The 21,421-nt window shown below is 34.2% G+C and overlaps 1 long non-coding RNA gene across 2 annotated transcripts in view; it reads left to right on the forward strand.

Annotated features, from left to right (window-relative positions):
* Nucleotides 1-21,421, forward strand: part of LOC147824092 (uncharacterized) — a 198,031-nt gene that overhangs the window by 55,361 nt on the left and 121,249 nt on the right. For both annotated transcript variants that reach the window (XR_015442889.1, XR_015442890.1), the window contains exon 2: nucleotides 8,968-9,042. This is a non-coding gene — a long non-coding RNA (uncharacterized LOC147824092). The remainder of the gene's footprint in view (nucleotides 1-8,967; nucleotides 9,043-21,421) is intronic.

Below are 21,421 nucleotides of genomic sequence, written 5' to 3' on the forward strand. Positions count from 1 at the left end.
CCTTCATTACTTTTTTTGCTGATATCTACTATATAACAGTATTAGATAGTGCTCAACTTCAAAGTCCTTAAATTTGTAGAAGTTTTAATTAGTGAAGGAAAGAGGAAATAAAATGATGACTTAAACATTCATTTATTCCTTTTTGTATTTATTAAGTTTATTGGTGTATTTTAGGTATACATTATAATGACATTCATCATTGGAAATTTGTGCCTTTACATAATATATCTTGGTTCTTATTTTTTTCCCCCTTCCCCTGCCCTCCCTTCAACCCCTGCACCCTTCTCTATTTTCAAAGACTTTGTTTCTGTTTTTTCCTTTTCTCATATTTATACCTCTCCCTTCTTTCCTTTCCCCATTTCTTCTTTTTTTTTTTTTCTTTTGGTACCAGGGATCAAACTCAGGACCTTGTGCTTGCAAGACAGGTGGTGGCACCACTGAGCTAAATCCCTGACCCACTCCCCATTTATTCTTAATTGCTAAAAGTTTTGAGATAAACATAAAAAGTGCAGTCTTTAGATGTACAGTGGACCCTTGACTTACGAACTCAATTTGTTCTTGAACTCTGGTTGTTAACTCAAGTTGGTCAAGTTCCTCTACACAGCCTACAAAGTCTCTCTCCTGTAAATTTTAGGCCACACTTTCTTCCAGGCAGATCTCAGTGTCTTTAGAGTGTCACTGGCGCAGGATTTCTCAACTTCACACAGGAAAGGATGTTGTAATGTTCCTTCCAGAAATTTTAAAGGGTTAAAACTGTATGTGAGACCATCTGGAACCACCAGTGGCCAGTATTTGGGACATAAGTCAAGATTTTGGTTGTAAGTTAAAACTAAAATTCCTGTAGTAACCCAAGCTGTTCATATATCAGACCAGTCCTAACTTGAGGGTCCACGGTACAGCTTATCAAGATCTCCATTCAAGACTTCTTGGCATTTAGTTAGTATTTGGTAAATATGTGTTAAATGAAAAAATAAAGTTGAGCAAGAAATGAATAAATTATAAATAAATAACTAAAACACAGGCACACCTCTTAGTTAAGTTCTAATTACAGTTTGAGTTATATAGCAAAAACAAATAATTCTTACTTGTATAGTACTCTTAAGTTTAACTTGTATCAGTGCAATTAACATAATACTTCATTAAAATTGCTATTAAAGGGCTGGGGATTTAGCTCAGTGGTGCTGCCACCTGCCTTGCAAGTGCAAGGTCCCAAGTTTCATCCTCGGTAACAACAACAAATAATTACTATTAAAATTGAAGATCAAATATTTGCATAATACCTACATATCTCACAAAATCCTTTCCACGTAAAGTGCATTTAGATAATTGCTAAAATATCCCATGCAAGTAACTCCCTTTCATTTTACCTTGTATTTTCTCGTAGACTCTCTAATTGAAATATCCTTAATCACTAATTTCTCTAGTTTAACTTTTTCCAACTCACATTTAAAGTTCAGAAGAGTAGAACTTTTGTACATTCTAGCTCTCGGGCTGTCAGTTTTTCAATTTTAAATAAATTATAATTGAATGAATAAATTACTGTGAAACATACTGTAAAATTCTCTATGAATTATAAATGGTTTAGTAATTTTTAAATTAGCAACAATGACAAACTCTTATGTATGCTTTATTGTCTTACTACCAGAAAACTTTATGTTACTTTTCAAAACTAATTCTGTCAAGGCTTTTGCTGTCTTGAAAACCTTCTGTTGTTATAGAGTAAGACTGGCAGATGCAGGGATAAACTTTGAATCCCTTTATGGATACTTTTATTTATATATAAATATTTTATTTTGTCAAAGTCTCACCTTGATATCTGACTGAATAGAGTAGGTACATTTTTTTGCTTTAAATGTAGAATTAATATTTAATGTTCCCAAGCAATATTTCTTCACAATAAACATTCATGCTCAAACTCTTTTCATTCCTCTTAAAACACCGCATCTATGGTTTACAATTCTGTTTTCACAATGCAAAGTTTTCAACATTTTTTTTTCCCAGACATCTTTGTTGTTGTTGTTGTTGTTGTTGTTTTAGCAGAAAACTTTGATCCTGATACTCTCAGAACTCATAGTACCTCATTGGGTGTCAAATCTTGTGCTTAGCTCCACTCTAATATCTTTGATTAGTTTTAAAAACAGCTTTATAATGTCATGGCCACATTTATTTAGAATTTTTGAGCACTTTGTGGATTTTTTGAGTTTTCAGACATTTTCTTAGCTCACAATAATATAATTAACTACTTCCCATGTTGTTCTCTTGCAACCTTTGAATGTTAAAAAAATCAGAGGAAGTTTTTAGTAATATGATGAGTGCATCCTTGTTCTGCTTGAGTCAGCTCTGAGAGCTTGGGGGTTTTGTGCAAGTTAGGAAGGCCAGCCAAGGGTCTGGAGAAATTGCCAAGTTTATTTTATTATCATAGATTTAATCATTTTGACTATTATATTAAGATTTCTTCTTTAATAATTAATTCCAAATTCTCTTTTTTTCCCAATTCACCAATAAAATTTTTTCAAATTACTCTGTGCTATTCATTTTATGTCTTTGAACTAATTATGATTCCTCTGTAGAATATTTTACAGTGAAATAATTTGTAATAGCTGCCAATAGTAGTCATTTTCATTGACAATCAACTTCTTGCATTACTTCCTATGATGCCACATAAATGTAGAGTTTATTTCTTTTTTTGTATTGTTTCATAGAATATCATTGATTGTGTTGTGATATGGCTCCAGGACCATCTTGTGATTTTCCTGTAGCAGGATTTTAATTTTGAGACTGTGGTTCAGTACGTAGCCCAGGCTGTATTCCATCTCGAGATGCCACTGCCTCAGGTTCCCAAGTGTTGGAATTACAAGGGTAAATCACCATGCCAGCTTTAGAATGGGATTTTACTGAGGTGTTTTTTTCTTTTTCTTTTCTTTTTTTTTTTTTTGATAACTTTAGATACTGACTATGGAAAAGCAGAAATTCATTTGACATCCATTTGTTGTAGAGATAAGTGACAGATTTCTAGAATAAAAAGAATTTAAAACTGGGGAACCCATACATCCTTCAGTCCATTTTTGTCCTCCTTACAAGCATTGTGTAAAATAAATTCAAGTCTTCTAGTAAATATACTCATTCACTGGCAAGAAAAGGCCAGGTAGTATTCACTTAATAAAACAGTATCAACTACAGCAACCTTAAAAGCTGGACAGATTACAGGGTCCATTGGATCAAACAGAGATAAGTTGTTGGAACTTGAGTGATTTGTTGAGATTCTTTGTTTATGACGATCCCCTCATGAGCTTAAAAGTCAGGGTAGAGAGTGGGAACTTTAACATCCTCTCTCATTTCTTTCTAACTTCCTACTAAGAATTATCAAATTAAGCAACTATTTTCACTCATTTCTCTGAAAAAAGATATTCATTGAGGCTTAGTGGGAGAAGCTGTACATTAGCACAGCTACTGTTCCCTCTGGCAGCCAAGGCATGTGCCCTATGTCTGCAGAAGGCCTGGCTAGTGGTAGTGATGGGTGTGATACTCCTTAGACCGCTATGCTGGCAGTTTCCTACTTTTCTTACTTGCTTTTGGCAACCTAGGAAGTCAAATGTGTTCTCCTAACATCATTTGATCAAACAGCTTGAACATTTTCACAACTGCAGATTGCATTATTTTAATAATTTTTTTTCCTGAATCACAGTATCAGGAATGGCTTGCAATGATGCATCTATTTTGAGATGTGTACGTGTATCTAAGTCTTCACTTCTTTATTGCTAGGGTTCAACAACAAAATTGAGTGCTCTCTCCCCCTTCATTAACTATGGTTTCTATTGTTTAGTGCATTACACTGGTAAAATGTAGCTCTTATTTTTATCCATTAGTCTTTCTATCTCCTCTAGATTCCTATTATGCCTCAGCTGCAGGTAATGCTGACTGGGTTTTCAAAAGATAAGCAGATTACACAATAGCCCCTGGTGGAAACAGGCAACCCATGCTGTCCCACTAAATTTTAACTACCAAGGAGAATTTTAAAATGCATGAGGAGCTGAAAATACAGCTTCTGTACAATACAGGACTTCATCCATCTATCCTAACAAAACAAAAAGAACAAAAAGAAATGAATCACAAAGCCTTCAATATATAGATCTTCATGCCAGTCATCTTAAATTTATTTGAATTAGCATACTGTGTGGAAATTTTGAACAGCAAATAATAATTTATAGAAAATGCCTATGAAATACATTTAAATATTTTAATATAGACTCTTATTGATAAATTATTTATTTTTCATAATTAAACCTATGCTTGGCACATACCAATTTCTTGTTGTGTTTAATAAATTAATGAAAAAAGTGACTGACCTTATGAATTCAAGAACTGAAGATTATCAGGAGATGTCTATAATTTCTTACCACTGAACAAGAACATTCTTTGTGTTCTTAATTTCCCATACATGCATAATATGCTTATCACAATAATTCCTTTGGCTGTATCATACTAAGAGTAGATCGAATTCTGGCTCAATGTGTTACAGACAAGAAGTGGCTTTGAGTCTCCACAATCCACTATTTACTGGGTGATATATAACTTGGCAAAGCTGGGAACATGAAACAATTTGAAGTGATCAGGGAAATATAATCAAGAATAACATACTAAAATCACAGGCATTATCACTATGATATTAAAAGGCTTAAAATTATTTAACACATTTAATAACATCAGCAATGATTAAATGGTGTAAATAATGGCTTAGCATAAAAAAGATTTTCTATGTGAAAGTATATAATAAATATGCTAATTTGAAAAAATTCATTCATATTAAATAAAAAAAATTATCATTAAACCTTTGCCATTTTTTTAACCTTGGTAAGTAGGAGGCATGATTAATCAAATCATCAAAAGATAATTTTGAAAGAAATGTATTATTATTTAAGGCTTTAACGAAGCTACCAAAATGTAGAAATAATGCTTTCTTGTTTTAATTTTGTTTGCAATTGCTATGTTTTGCTTTATTCTTAGTAGATTGTCAAATTTATGAGAAATGGCTGTATCTTTTCTGTATCAGGGTATCTAATTTCTGGTTTGGTTTATAATCTATGCCTCGAACATCGTCATTACTTCAGTATCCATTGTGCAATGGGCCGAAAGCATGTTTCCAATTTCTCATGTTGAAACCCTAACCCGCAAGGTGAAGGCATTAGGAGGTGGAAGATTTGGCAGATAATTAAATTTCCGGCGGAGTCTTCGTGATGGGACTAGAGTGCTTACAAAAGGGACCCTAGAGAGCTTTCTCTCTTTCTACGGGCTCATGAGCTTTTGCAAGTCGGGGGAGGAGACTCATCAGAACATAAAATGGCTGCCATCCTGACCTTTTGGACTTGCAGCCTTCACAGTTGTAAGAAATAAATGTCTACTAATTTATAAGCCATTCCCTCTACAGCACCCTGTTGTATTGACACACAGCAAATAGTTCCGACCCCCCCCCCCCCCCCCCGCATTGCTACACCAGGTTGTTGACTTGGACAAAATATACTGGAGTGATTGCAATTTGATTGATTCTAAACATTTCATTTTCTTTCTATTGGCTTTCCTTTATCCATTGTGACTTCAAGCCTCCACCACTCCTCTCCTGATAAAATGTCACCATACTGCTCCCTTAAACACTGCTTTGAAAAGAAAGCACATTGTGAATGCACTGAAATTTTTAAAAACAAGGAATCATATATTGGAAGGTTATCACTGTTTGAATTCATCAATCCACCTTGGCTTTTTAGAAGACCGCCATTGTAGACTCTGTAAAACTTTATCTGGAACTATGTGGTTTACTCTGTGACCAAGCTGTCTTTATATAAATAGGGAGTCAAAAAAACCCGGTTGTACCTACGTGAATTCTTTGATAATTTTGTATTGTTAATACACACTTAAGAGTAAAGTAAATCATAAAAATTGTTTCATGATGGTATTACCTTATTTTTCCAGGTAGTATTTAAAATTTTGCACTATCTCATCTTAGCTGTGTTTTGCTATTCTTTGTACAGAAAAGTAGATGTTTAAATACTCACAAGTGTTAAAGAAGGTTAACTTATCTACTCTATTAGTTTAAGTTATTTAGTTGAAGATTGGTATTGATCATCCTGGGATTTGCTTGAGTTGCTATCCCTTGAGAGCAGAAAAAATTATTTTCAAATTATATTAGGGTCATGTAACACAGAGACGATCAAAGCATGTTGAGTAGAAAATTATGGTTTTGTGTACAACATTTATGGAAGTTCTACAACAACCGGTAATCAAAGACCATTCACCCAGATCTTAATTCAAATAGATTCTTGTCAGGCCCTATTTCAGAGTGAAAAATATCCCTATGTGAATAAAAATAGAAGCCCATAAAAAATCTCTGTGACATCTGTAAAAAAGAGAATAAAAACCATCTTTTAAAATATCAAAAGTATAAATGTAAAATACAAAACTGAGGCAAAAAAATTGAAGGCAAAAAATGAGAGTATATTATTATAGGGAAGAAACAATTCTGAGGGATATTTAATAAAATATCCTGAAGTGACTGAAGGTAAAGCAGCCCACTTGGCACATGGTGAACATCTGCATTACCTGCATTTAGACCACTCTGTTCAGGCAAATTATCTCTTCTAACCTTTCTCGGCTTTTGATGTTTTCTTTATCTTCGGTTTCCTGCTGCTTTTGCTCCTTTTAACCTAATGTGGTTGTCTGAGTCTTTGATATTTTCAAAACATTACTTGTAGAAAGGCCTTCTTTGTGTAAAATATGATTCCAAAAATCAAAATTTGAAAAAGAAACGCCAGATGTTTAAAATCCATTAGCTGAATACATCCTAGGGCAAGATCTCAGCAAGAGCTGATGAATGGAACTCTCCCATTCTCTGGTATCATTTAGGACATTTGAAATGAACGTAACTCAGCATGAGAACACTGCAAAGGGCCACACATAAGCCTGGAAGCCTCAAGGAGAAGTTCTGCAAGAGATGTCACAGGAGCTGAGAAATGATAAAATAATACATATGGAAAGTAGTGTAATTAAAATGTGCCATGATTAATACAATAGAACCTACATGTCCTAAGTAAGTCTTATATTTAAGAAATTAAAAGTAGGTCATAATTTCTCTCCATAAACATCCCCATTTCCTCCCCAACTATTTAACCAAAACAGGACACACCTACACATCTTATCTTTCTTTTCTCTTCCACATTCCACTATCTGGGCAATGCTAGAGAAAGCATTTTCTATTGGCTCTGCAAACATTATCTCTCATTGTACCATTTCCATCATTTTCACTGATATCTGCTCAAAATGATGATTTCCACCCTGCCTACTGTTACAGTAATTTCTTCTGTGCAGTCTGACTCTGTTCCTCAAATTCAGTCCCCTTTCTACTAATCATGCAGCTATGATATCTTTAAAGAATAAATCAAAACATACCACTCCTCTGTCATCACATTTTGAAAAATCCAACTTCTTCACTAAGCCTTTAAGGCTCTACAAGAAGTCTGCCCTCCACAGTGGCCTAGCCTTTGTCAGCAGTACTCCAGGCATGCTTACCACCTGTCCCTTATGCACAGCAAAATGTATCTTCAGTAGGTGTTTACTCTTTCTGCCTTAGCCATCAGAGAATCTGCACAAGACTGTGTCTTTGTTTTCATTCAAGTATCCACTAGGATGTCAGTGCTTACTGTTTAGAGCATTTGCGTTATCACACTGAAGGAGCCTCCAGAGTCTGAGAGGGCAACTAAGCAGTTACTAATTTCCTACAGTTGTAAAGCTCCTTTCTTCCATTCCTTTGCTTCCTGATTTCGAGGGATGGACACACAACTTCATCCATTTGACAAGACCCACAGCTGTATACGTTTTCTTATTTTATTTTGTGTTGATGTAATGGAACACCAGGCTGGATAATATCTAATGTATATAAGAGTATCTGCTCACAGTTCTAGAGTCCGGGCAGTCTGTTGCCTGGATCCTGGCATGTCTGGTGGCTGGTGAGGCCTTGGACTTCATGCAGGATGGCACTTTTTGTGCTGTGTTCCCTGGAGGGAAGAAGGCTGGAGCCTTAGATGGAAGAGGCCGGACCAGTCACAGAGAGCAGTGGGTGCAGGACTCATCCTCCTAACCTGTCACCAGTCGCACCCATGGGCTTGTTAACTCTTAAACATCTCACTTATTAACATCAGTACAAGGTGATTCAATTTAATTTGGAAGTTCTGGAAAGAAAATCTTCTAACAATACCATACATCAAACTGTGCTTTTCTCTATCTAAAATGAAATATAAGCAAAACAAGAAGTACTACGTGGAGACTTTGGAGTGTTTAAAAGCAAGTGTTGACCTGTTTAATGTTTTTTAATGGTCATTTTAAAATTGGGTGGAGAATGAAAGAGAGAGGGTAGTATTACAGGTCAGGTAACTGGTTCAGAGGCTTTTCCATAACAGAGGCAGAGATACTGAAGGCTTGGATGGTGATAACCCAAGAGGAGTGCAAAGGTAAACTGATACTGGGTATGTCTGGAAGTTTAACACTAGAACATGTTGAAGAATAAGTGAGGTGTTACACAGCCTGTGCCTTAGAATATTTTAAAATTATTTATATTTCACTGATCTTTTGCTCATTATCTCTTGGTTTGATATGTGAAATGAGGGTTAAGGTGAAATTTAGTCTCTGGCTTTCTTTATATTCCATTCTTTGTGAAATTTGGTGCTCTAACAGAAATTCTAATTTACTAGTTCCAGGTAATGTTCTGTATCATTATAAGGACAAATTTTTGAGGCAGCAGAGAAAGATATTTGGCACTTATTTTCCAATATTATGCAAGGATTGGGAAGAAATTCAAAAGAAAGATATTTATGTATAATGTTATTTAGGGATAAGGACCAATTCCACTAGGTAAGTGAGGGACTTGTGCTATTGGATGAATCTTTTCTCTTCATCAGATTTCTTTCCTCTTCCACCACATAGGTTGGTTTCCACTGAAGAGGACAGGAAAGAGATGCTGTAGACCGAAGGGAGGAAGAACAGAACTTATACTGTAAGGTAAGGAAAGCTGGAGACCTGGCTGCACAGTTATTTACGCCGTCCTTTCCTTGAATAGCAAACAGTTGGTCTAGGTCTCCAAGGCAGGTATATGCCTTTTAGACTTTTGAGTATTAAAAACTATCTTTAAAATATTTATTTCCTTTTGTGTTTTTAACTACGTCATTCTTTCTGATGATATGATAGAAAAATGTAGCAGTGCATTCCAGAACATTGAAAAGCTGGAGACATCCCAAATTTAGCCACCTATCAGTGCTGCAGAAAACAACTTATATTAACTTCACAGAGAATAGTCATGACATCATTTTAGAAAGCCAATTTGTAGATTATGCAGATTATTTGACAGTAACATAATTTGATATTAAAAACTATCAGGAGAAAAAGATAGTTTCAATCTTAAAAGCAAAGAGAAAAGGGAATTTTTACTCTTAAAATCCTTGGTGCTATGTGAGTAAAGGAAAGGTTTGAATTCTATCCCTCCATTTTCTGAGAACGAAACTCACTCCTCAGCCTCTCTCTCTTATGATTGCAACCCCCCTAAATTCACTCCAAACATAAAAATGACCACAAATTTGCATTTGGTCTATAGTAGTACCACAATGAACTTTATGATATTCTCAAGAGGAACTGCACCCAACATTAGGTGTCTCTTTGTGTTGAAATTTTTAATTCATTCTCACTTTTAATATCTCAACTTTTGTTTAGTGAAATGTTATTTCCTATTCATCTCTATTTTTTTCCATTGTTTCTTGACTGGCCAGTACATTTTAGCTCTATTATCTTTCTCCCACTCTAAAATTGAGAGTACATTTAGCTTCTTCTCCCAAACAGGTGCATTTTCCCCCACATTTGTTCTTAAAACGTTCCATCCTGTGCACACTATTTTATCTTTGCATGCACCATTCTCTCAGACTGAAAATATTCTTTCCCATACTTCTGTACCTTCCAAACTTACCTTTGCCCTAATAAAGTCCTTTACATTATGCACTCCTCTGGAAATACCATGGTCTTTATTCCACCAGTATACTTTGTGTTGGCTCACCTTACAGCCCTCATTTCTGTAGATTGGATAATAATTTGTTTATTTGTCCAAATCCCCTATTGAATTAAAGATGATTTTGTCTCTTAAGTCCACTGCATACAGCAGACATTCAAAGTGTTTTGAATGTTTACAAAAAATAAGCAAATTATTAAAAGTATAAATTAGTTTGTTTAAAAGAGTTGAAGAATAAAGCTCAAACATAAATGTTAGCAGTGTGCTGCCTTTTGGCTGTGTGTTGAATTGCAGTGGCAGCGCTAAGGGGAAAGAAAAGAAAACAAAGAAAAACTGGATGGTGGTGAGACACAATCTAAAGGTTGCTATGTGAAATTTGTTTGAAGTATTCATCTTCTGCGTCTACTCTGTAACTGTGTCTTTGACATGATCTCAGTGAGGAAAGCCACAAGGATCAGAAAACCATGTTTCCCTTTATTCTGACTGGGACTACACTAATAGTTTACAGTATGATGGAAAAAGGAATCAAATCATCCCTAAAATTCTGTCCTAATACACAAGTTCATTAAAAGCTAGCCAGGAATGCATTTCAACCTTTCAAAGAATTCTGTGATCAATCTAAAATAACAGGCATGCAAAGGGATTCTTTTACAAAGAACATTGTCATTATGGAGTTACTAGCCATAGATGCAGTGGGTCATCAAAAGTACAAACTTCCTTTCCCCCAACTCCCAGCTTTCATGAAGTGTGGAAGTTCAATTAATCTTACCTTGTAATTACTTTTGATTTTTTCTTCCTTGCTTATTTCTCATTCATCTCCGGAAGTGAATCACACAGGATGATAGAACTCACACTGTCTTTAAATTGCCATCCAGAGCTTAGTACTGGATTCAGTGTCACCTGTTCTTCATAAACGGAATCCTTCCCTACATTCCTGCCTTAATTCCACAAATATCTGGTGATGACTAGTACTATACATGCAAACTGTTACAGTGAGCCATGGCTCACTAAAACCATTTTGGGTAGAAGTTGTAGAAAACTCAAATAGCTTTTAAAAATATGTCAAATCCATAATAGCTTAGAGGAAATTTTGTTTCTCCAATTAGTTGTTTTATTGATGGATGGAATTTAGAGAACTATAGAGAACTAATCAGTTACAATGTAAGGAGACAATTTGAAGTTTTAGGAGAGCAACCTTAAAACTCAGATTCTAAATTCTAAGCAAAACCGAGAAGGGAGGGAAAAATAAACATTTTGAGAAGGATATTTGTCGAAGAATTTTAAAAATAATTTTATGAACTTACTTATACAAACAGAGGCACATTAATCATCCAAATTTTGAAAACAAAATAGTCATAATGTGTATATATATATAATCATTTAATATTTCTGTAATTTCACCTATTATACAGATGTGAAAATTTGAATAGCTGAGCAACAATTTCCTGTTTGAAATTATAATGAGAAACCATCAAGTAATGTCATGATATATTTGTTTTCTGTACTAGTAGTTACAAATTCTCCTAAATTCTCATCTTTTTTCTAATGACTTGGTTATTTATTACTTGGTAACTGACTTTTAATTACTTTTAAGTAGACACTAAATCAGGAGAAATCTAATTACCACTTGTAATGATGTCATCATTGATTTTTGGGTTCTGTATCCATGTGTTCTGGTCATGGAAAGTACAATTTTTTGGAAAAATACATGATTCAGCAATAAACTCAGATTCAAAGTGAGCTTTGACATTTATGTCTATTATGCCTTGAATAATCTTATGTCCTCAATTTCTTTTTCAACAAATGTGTGTAGTATCATTTGTCACTGAAACCACACCTAAAATTTATGAATTTATATGAAATTTTTATGAAATTACATGCTTAAGTACATTCTAAACTCTAAAGAACTATTTAAACCTATTTTAGCTGTATGCTAGCTAAGTGTTTTAATGCAGCAGGACTGCATACATTTTCTGCATTTTAACATTTCTGGCAAAAAACAGTAAGTCCACCTACCACAATTAACGTAGATGTTTGGTGGGAGCCTTAGAAATAGAGACCTGTATTTTACATTTCGAATATAAATATGTAAAATTGAATGAACACAGAATATTTAAATATGTTTGGACATGAGTATTTGAAAACCATTTAAAATTCATATGTCCTTTTATATTTGTGAATGTTGGAAATACTTCATTCAATACAATGACCACATATTTCTAGACTCACACATAAGCAGACAGAAACCTGGATTATGGAGTTTTGCTGGCACAATAACCACAAGGTGAAAGGGGCCATCAAGCCTGGGAAACAGATCTAGTCTAGTTCTTCATAGCTTTTATACGTAACTAGAGTTAAGGACTGTGTCCGTGGGTGTTTTGTTTTTGATGTTGCTTTACCTCTACGTATTAAAATCTTGATCTGTATGTTTTTAGCTGATATATTTAAGAGAAAAATTACAAATGCAACAGAATTACCTTTCACACGGTAAGGTTAAGTAGGACAGTTAGCTGGTTAGTGTGCCTGGTTCTGGAAGTTCCATGAAGATGGAAACTGCAAGATTCAGCTTTGAAATTAAATGGAGAATAGAAATGCGGTAAGCTTTTGTGTGTCATCCATAACACAGTTGTACTAGCTCACGTCCAACAATCCTTCTTTTCCTCCACATTCCAGCTATTTTTGACTGCTAACAATTCCTTGAAAACCTAGGGCTTTTGAAATTTTTCAGTATTCCCACTGATCATTCACCATTTCAACAGAACGTTGTCAAGTTTTCATTTTAATATTTCATCAATTTCATAAAAGGTCTTATTGGATTTGTAAAATATTTCTTACAGAGTTTTTCATAAAACTCCATATATATTTTATCCTTCTTCCTTCAATGTCTGTATTATAGTAGTTAACATTTAGAAGATAATAGATTAAAGTTTTCTGCAACAAATAATGCCATTAAAGAGACAACACTGAGTTTTCATCTGGACTTTATTTTATAATTTTTAAAACTCAAAATGCATGTTGTACCTAAATTGGAATTGTAAACTATGATACCTAATCTTTATGCCATTGCTAGGATTATAGAACCCATGTCAGTTTGAAACCATCCATCAGGTTTTTGGTTTTCTACTTTGTTTCATCAAAATTTATGTAATCGTAAACATTTTACCAAATATTCAAAAAGTAGGAATTTAATAAATTGGTCAAGCGATTTATCTTAATTTTACCTGGCTGGTGGAATATGAACTTATATAAGAATTTGTTATAATTCAGTTTATGTTCATTCTTTGGCCTATGAAATTCTTATTCAGAAGACCATTTGCTTCCACCATAACATTAGTAGCCTTTGCTGGGGCGTTTCACTTGTTTTCTGGATATTGATTTTTTTTCCCCTTTGAAAAATTCAATTTATGCCAAAAATTTAATGGTTTAAAATCAATGCATTAAGCAGCGCAGGTAAAGGCTCAACTTTATCATAATTTTAAGTATCTACTGAACATTTTTGTAGTAAAATAAAATCACTCCTGAAAAAATGAGCTAAAATTCTAAAGGGAAGTAGTGCAATGGAAAGCTGCAAAGAGAATAATAACATGACGATAAATTGTTCACAAGAAAAGACCTTAAGCAGTATGATGGAAACAATAACAGCTTCAGTTGCATAGTAAGTGGAAAAGCAAAGAGAAGGTCAAGAACACAACTCACCTTCTTTCTGGGCTGGTAGTAATTTCCCATTAGTTTCCCCCATACACATTGCCTTCAAAGTGTGATGGCAAGCCATACAGTCTGGAAAGGTCATCACTGTACTTTGATAAGACAGTTGATGGTCATTTGTGAGACACGGCAAACTTTCTGACCATATTCATCCTTTCATTTGGCAATTATTTATGTGCCTACTCTATACAGAGGGCACATATCTCCTCAGTGATATTTCTATATTGGAGTGATTGCTTTCAGTGTGTTACAGGCTTCCCCTTCCTTTAAATTTTTGTTTTGTTTTTTTTTTTTGTTTTTTTTAGTTTGAGACAGGTTCTTGCCAAATCACTAAATTACCCATCCTGGGCTAGAACTCAGGTTTCTCCTGACTCTGCCTCTCAGAGTTCTGAGATTATAGGCATGCACACCAAACACAGCTGTTTCTTTGTTTTATACTCAGTTGCTGTGTTGATAAAATGGCTTTCTGTCCAGAGGAAAGGATTCTCTGTTTTAACCACGTTGATCTGTCTGGAGGGACTTAAAACTGGACATTAAAAAGTTTTCCTTTTCAAAAGAGAGTTTGTTTTGTTTTGTATTTCCATGTCTGTGAAATGCTACAAGAGTAGTTGTCAAATTTTAGTTGCTTGCTAAACATGTTAGGAACGCAAATTTCCAAAACCCACCTCCAAAGATTTTTACATAGTAAGTCTAGAGGTGAATCCTATATGTGATTAAAAAAAAATCTATATTTTAAGAAATTTGATTTTAATTTTTATTATATGCTCTGTGTAGGTTTGGAGATATATTTCTGGATTTAAAAGTAGCTTCTTCCCATATGAAACTCGGAAAATGTTTATGTTGTGGCTATGTCTTGTCTGTTTATATTTATTTATAAAGTTTATTCTCTCTATTTACACACACACATGCACACATTCTTAAAAATTTCAAACAATTGTCCAAAAGAGAAGTGAACATAAATTCTTTTGATTGCATGAAATATACTGATGTGAGAGCTAGAAAAGAGGAAAAAGGAGAAAACTTTTTTTTTCTTTTTTTTGGGGGGGTGGTGCTGGGGACCGAACTCCAGGGCTTGTGAAGCAGGAGGCAGAACCACTGAGCTAAATCCCCAGCCCAAAAGGAGAAAACTTTTGCAGAGAATATCTCTAAGAGTTCTGATTTTAAGTTGGACAGTGGCATAAGTCCAAAGAAAGTTTTTGTTTGTTTTTTTTAACACTGAAGCTACAAAGTTGTGTCAAGCACAAAGGATTCGGAATGTCAGCACCCTGATTAACCCAGGTTGTCTGAATTGTAATCTCTTGGAAGTGACTTTTCCCTTTTCATTGAAGTTAGGCACTTCTTGCTGTATATAAAATGTTTCAGTTTTGGTGTGACCTGGCTAATGTTTTTCCTGTGGTCAAATACAGATTCAGGTCCACTGTAGGTATATTAGGAAACTCCAGTTTTTGTAAATATAGATATTTTTCTCAAATCATGCCCTCCACATCCACATATGATATTTCTTCCAACTACAGGATTTCTCATAGTTTTCCAGTCACTGAAAGGAATGATAATATTGCAGATAGGTAAGTTAATTAGATATCTTGTAGGCAGTTAGACAGGGTCAGCCCAGGAGGATCCAACATGGAGGACAGTGAAGGAGCCAATATGGAGGACAATCAAGACACATTCACTGAAGGCCAGAACTGTAAAAAGAGAGAAGAAACTACACACCCTTGTGCTTCCCCTGGGGATAAATAGCAATGATTGATATTCTAAATAGGTATCTATAACCTGGATGGGGAGTCAAAGTCTTAACCCAGCCTCTCAGGAAATATCCTTGACCCTCACTCTTACTGAAAAATCCTTGTATGCTTGGTAGGTGACTTGCTCCCCCATTTGACCTCATTTAATCAATATTACCTGGGTGACTGTACTTGTAATCTTACTGGTTGGTCATGATTTTGTCTCACCTTATGCCCACCTTGTAAGTTTCTTTTTTTTTTTTTGGTACCAGGGATTGAACTCAGGTCCTTGTGCTTGCGCAGCAGGCAGCGAAACCACTGAGCTAAATCCCCGGCCCCACCTTGTAAATTTTCATTGGGTCTTACAGTCTTGTCCCACTTTGTACCCGCCTCACCACATGGCTTTGCTGTATAAGAAAATTTTGAAAAGTTGCGTGGGTGGGCAACCCACTTTCCGGTCCCCCTTCTGTCTCTTTTAGGCAGAAGCTTTCTTTCTCTATATAAATTTTTCCTACTCTTACTCTCCGTTGTTCCTAGAATTAATTCTTTGATTTTAGAGAACACAAACTCGTGTTTCAGATGTCTAGTAGGTTTGGAAGTTACATCTTTTCCCCCTATATCAATAATATTAGGCTTAGATCTATGGATCAAACTACAGAGAGTTTATAATGTGAGGAATGTATACTTACTTGGGCAAAAATAAGTTAGTAAATCAGCATGTAGTTTTTCATTCTAATTAATGCATCTATCATCTTCCATAAGTTGTTGTAATTACTTATAACTTCTACCAACTTCAAGCTAACTTCTACCAACTTCTAGCTAACTTCTACCAACTTCAAGAGGAATTTATAGCAATTCCTATTCTCTTAAGAATAAGCTCAGATAAATGGGAGAAATTTAAAATGCATTCTTCAGAAAATATCCTGAAAGTTTACAATGTATACCTACCTATTTTTTTCTCTTTCGATTGCTTCTAAATTAATGAGAGCATTAACCAATATTTACATAAGGAGTTGGTAGGTTCAAACAAAGAAAATGCAAATTTATTGCAAATTCTGCTACTTCACCAATTTTTTAAAAAATTAGAGTGAAATTTATTTGGTGTTGATAATTTACTATATTTAATTCAATTTGAGTTACCCAAATTGCTCTTAAAAAAAAGAATGTCCTTTTCTAAGACATAATAATCCAGGATACAATTCAACTTGTTTCAATTTTTAAATCAGTTCTACTTCAGCAGTTCTCAATTTATCCTGAGAAAAAAGCAAGAATGGTTTTAAGTGAAGCATGAGTGGTTTAGGTTAGATAGGGAAAGGAAGACATTCCTGATACTGGACTCTAGAACCTCGGAATGTATTTCAGAGGGAAGTTTTGCAATCTCTCCTTGATTGAGGTCTTTAAAAATAGGACAAAATATGATAAAACGAAAAAGTGGAAACAAAGTCTTTGTAAATAGGGAAGGGTGGAGGAGTTGAAGGGAGGGCAGGGGAATGGGGAAAAAGTAAGAATCAAGATATATTATGTAAAGGTGTAAGTTCCCAATGATAAATGTAAATGTATTGTATACTTAAAATGTACCAGTAAAATAATTTAAGAAAAAAAATATATAATCTATGTCTTGATGTGAATATACTAGGACTTTTTTTTTTACTGAATAAAGATGTACTCTAATGGATTCCCCAAAGCTATAGAATTCTACCAGTTTTCTTTTTAATTTCATGATTTGCATTTAAGAAAAATAAATTCGCTCTATTCTCCCCTATGGTTGATTGTTTTCTTGTATAACTGAATTGAAATTATTGAGCTTGCTAGTTAACAGAACTTAAGCTGAAGATTTTTACTATTTGTGATAAATTCTCTTGAATACGTGATTTTCAAAAGAATAACTTAAATGTCACAATCACTAAATAGTTTTATAATTCATCAAATAAACTATATTTTTTTCTAAAATGCAGTTTCTGTAGAACAGATCTTGTGACCCTTTTGAACTGTAAATAGTGCAAATGATTTACATAATTCCACTTAATTAATAGTGTAATTAGAATTTTAATAACTTTTAAGCAAGCTTCATAGGGTGAACTTGATGAACTTTGGGATCTACCCAGGGGAAAGGTAGGACACACTCCTAGGTGTGTCTGGGTGAGTCACAGAGGTGTGGTCCTGGGTGCTGTATTTGGTCCCTGGCTTCTTCCTCTCCGGTACTGTTCCCCTGCTCTGCTTCTTGGCGGCCATGAACTGAGCAGCTTTGCTCTGCCCCGTCCTTCCGCCATGATGATTCTATCTTGGAGCCCACTGATCATGGACTCAATGAGCCAAGTCAATGTCACGCAGTGGGTCTAATACGGGAAAGCTGACTAATTCAGACCTGTAGTACAAGCATAGTCAAGGCATTACATCTGCTACAGTGGATCTGTTGAGAGGATTGTCCCCTTTCTGAGATTTAAGGGTTTATAATTCAAGTAGTGCTGGGAAAGATGATCTCTAAAGCCCATTAAGCTCCCTGTGCTCTGGTTATTTGAAAGAACCAGCAGAGTCAAGAGCTATATGGAAAGAATTGGAAATTTCTGATTTCTCTTTCCATTCCTTCATTGAATATATTACTTCATATTTGAAACTTAAAGGTATATGTGAAGTAGAAATTTTAAAAATAGAAATTGTTAATTTCCTATTAAGTTCACTATGTGAACATCATATACTTGAGTTTATGAAATTTAGAAACTAAGAGGGTTATGATTATTAATCAAATCATCAATTACTAACAATCTAACATCTTTCTTCTTTGTAAGCATGTTCAGATAGTCAGAATTTACCAGACTATTTAATGTGTATTATTTAATAACTAACTTAAATGTCTTATAGAGAATAATGAAATAATTAAGGTATGTAATGAGAGCCCAAAAACTGCATGCCATTTTGTATTAGGTCCTTATAGAAATATAGCAATGTTTCTTAAAATTTAAATAAATTATTTAAATGAAATGAATTTATTTAAATTAACCAAACATCTGTAGATTAATTCTACTTGGCTACACTGTCAACATTTAGGTCTGCAAGGAATGGAAGGTGCCCTGCATTTTCACATCTGCATTTCACCCTTTGTGCCTGTGCAGAGAGACATACCTATATCACTGTTCACAAGCAGTTATGGTGCTGCATGACTTCCTGCAACCTATAAAGTTCATCTTATATTTATTCATTAGCTTTCCAATTATGAACCATTATGTTTCAAAGTTGTTTATAAACTAGTCTTCATATTTCAGGAGAACATGTTTTAGGAAAGTAGCAATGCAGAAGGAGCTAAATCAACAAAGCGACTCACAAAAACTAATCATTTCAAAGTAGAGTATGATTGTCTCACTGGAATAGAAGACAAATATGCAGATGCATAAAAGGAAATGAAATGTGCCATTTGTAAGGAAAATGATAAGTTGATACCATGACATTAGTTCAGGTTATAGTCAATGATCAAGCGATCCTAAGAATGTTTAAAAGGGAAAAAGAGTCGTGAGGCAGCGTGGAAACTATTTCCCCTAAGCCTCCTTTCTTTAAAGGGAAGCCATGCATAGGCAGGTGTTTGCTGGGGCAAACCATGTGTGCAAGGGAGGGCATGATGTAATTGCAAGAGAAGGGTGACTGTGTTTTCATTGCAAATGATGTTACTTCCATGCTGTGTTTAATCTCCCATTGTTCTGTAAGTTTCCTTTTCAATATGTTGCCTTATTATCAGAAAGAAGAAAGAACTTCTTGTGAGTTGAGAGCATATCTATTTACTGAAATCAGAGACCCTGGCATATTTATGTTTTTATACTCTTGGTCTTCAAATGAAATAAACATTTATTAAAGTTGACCATAAAAGTGCACTATTTCAGTTTCAATAAAAATTAAGATGGGCCCTTAAACAAATCATTAATTCCCTTTCTGGTAGCTCACATGCCAGCCAGGGCAAGGGGGAAACAATTTTTGTTTTTTGTTTTTTTTTGGTTTTGGTGAAACTTTGGACAACTGAAGTTTTTGTGACATCTGGACAGCATGGTTAGATGTCATTTTGACAGTGAGGTTTCCCAGAAAACCTTCTCAGAAGAAAAAAGAAAAAGAAACATACAAAAAGTTATTCTCTTATCTACAGTACCATTTTAGATGTCAACAGTGAAACATTAATATTCAACTCAAGAAATAATAAACAGATGCCTCAACGACTTTTGAAAGAAGATAAGAGTCATTGAATGTGAGGCTTCATGTGAAATCTGTTAAACAGAATGTTACATGGTTTTTAAGAGTTGTAATAATTATTAGAACTTCATATATGTATCAATTTATACGATTTCACTATATAATTTTGATAAGACTCCCATCTCAGATATATGTTGCAAATATTTTCTCTGCATCTTGCCTTTTCTATTTTCTTATCATTGTCTTTTGATAAAAAGCATTTTTAAAATTTGGTAAAGACAAGTTAATAGTTTTATTTTATGACCTGTGCCTTTTCATTTTGTGTAAGATATCTTTGCCAATTTCCATGGTATAAAAGTTCAATCAGTTAAGATTGTTTGTTTCCACACAGATACTCAGGTGGTGAAAAGACTTTCCTTTACTGGTTAAATGTATTTGTACTTTTACAAAAAAATGATATATCTATACTGTGTGTAGTCTATTTCTGGGATTTCTTTTCTGTTCCATTACTTTATCTTCACACCAGTACTACAAAATATGATTATGATTATAGTACTTTCACAAGGTTGTATGAGCAGTCATAAACACACAAAGAGATTTTCAATGTTCACTTAATCAGAATAATATAAAATACAACCACAATAATATGTCACAAAACATCCATGAGATGAACTAAAGTTAAAGTATTAACAATACCAAGTGATGAAAAAGATGACTAGAAACTGGAATTGTACATCTGTGGGAGAATGGCATCAAATTGTTTATCCACTATGCAAAACTGCCAGTATCACTAAAATTAAAATAATTGTATTCTGATCTAACAATTCCAGTCATAAGTATTCAATGAAAAAATATGTCCACCGGCTGTATTGTTAATAACTTGTTCATTTTAACTTTCAGGATTGTAGCAAATGGTTTTAAAGAATTCCACTATACATTAACTAGAAATAAATAAATTTGGTGCATTTGTACAATAAAAAGAAATTAGAAGAAACAAACTACTAATAACTAGTTATACATGTAAATCATAGATGATCTCAAAAGAATTTCACTCAGCAGAGAGCTATACCAAAAAGTACAGACAGTAGTATCCTATTTTAATGAAGCTTAGGAACGTCTATATTATAGTCTCTGGAGAAAGATAAGGAAATAATATGAGGACAGTTTCTAGGGTTATTCCTATATTCTATATTTTGAATGGAGTTTTGGTTTCAAGAATGTATGCATTTGATGTTGCAGTATATATCTGAGATCTGTCCTTTTAATTTGTTATATCTCAAAAATATACATGCATATAGTGATTTTCAGTATAAATGGTTTTCCTTTATTTTTAAATATATAACCTTTCAAGGGATATTTTCAATACTTTGGGTGATGATTAGATGAACTCCTATTTTATAAATTTAAAAAAAACCTGAATTTCATAATATCTCAAATCATTACCTCTGTAGCACATTATGCAGGAATTGTTTCTTATCCATTGCAGCCACCACTGTACCACAGTGTATCTGGGGTTAACTTTCCATTCTACAATATCTGAGAGAATCTCTCTGATACAGCATGAAAACACAACAAAAACACAGGATCACAAGGCATACTGCCTTAGTTTAGAAGCTGACTAAATGCTTATTAGTTGAGATTCTGGGCCAATTACGTAGCTTTTCAAATCTCTGGTTTCTTTCCTTGTAAAAAAAGAAATACTCATTTTAACTTTATCATTTAATTGCCCTGAGTATAAAAGACATGTTACTGGTATGAAGCATTGGGTATCACAGAATAGCTAATC

Source organism: Heterocephalus glaber, unplaced genomic scaffold, assembly GCF_053883595.1.
Source record: "Heterocephalus glaber isolate CG9 unplaced genomic scaffold, H.glaber_assembly_v1.0 deba00001555, whole genome shotgun sequence".
In the NCBI taxonomy this organism is placed as follows: domain Eukaryota; kingdom Metazoa; phylum Chordata; class Mammalia; order Rodentia; family Bathyergidae; genus Heterocephalus; species Heterocephalus glaber.